We start from the raw sequence: 434 nt of genomic DNA, 5'->3' as shown, positions 1-434 counted from the left end.
ACCACAAAAAATGATTTGCATATTTTATCATCACTGAAGCTAAGCTGCCTTTCTTAAACAAGAGTTTTCCCTTTAAAATTTGAAATGAACGACACCGTTATCAGCACGCAGCCGCTTCAGTCGTTCTCTGGAGTCAGGATTCAGAATAAAAGATAAAGAAACATCAAAGGCCTCCCTGTGAAGTGTGAGGATTCCTGCCCTCTATTAAAAGAAGTCTTTCACACAAACAACATGACAAGTGTAATCCTCCTGACAAATCAGTAAATCTCCCCGTTGTTTGCACCTTTTGTGCTCAATTCCCGCTGAGCCGTGTTCCTGAGAGGCACGGCCTGCTTTAATAAAGCAGTTTTGCCTTAATTAACTAATAGGATTGTTTTAACCATCCAAGAAAAGAATCGCCCACAGGAAGACAAACTCTGGGGAAGTGTGTGTGT

This window comes from Austrofundulus limnaeus, unplaced genomic scaffold, assembly GCF_001266775.1.
Source record: "Austrofundulus limnaeus strain Quisiro unplaced genomic scaffold, Austrofundulus_limnaeus-1.0 Scaffold97, whole genome shotgun sequence".
NCBI classification, from domain to species: Eukaryota; Metazoa; Chordata; class Actinopteri; order Cyprinodontiformes; family Rivulidae; genus Austrofundulus; species Austrofundulus limnaeus.
The sequence above is the reverse complement of the archived record's forward strand: the minus strand, read 5'-3'. Positions refer to the sequence as shown.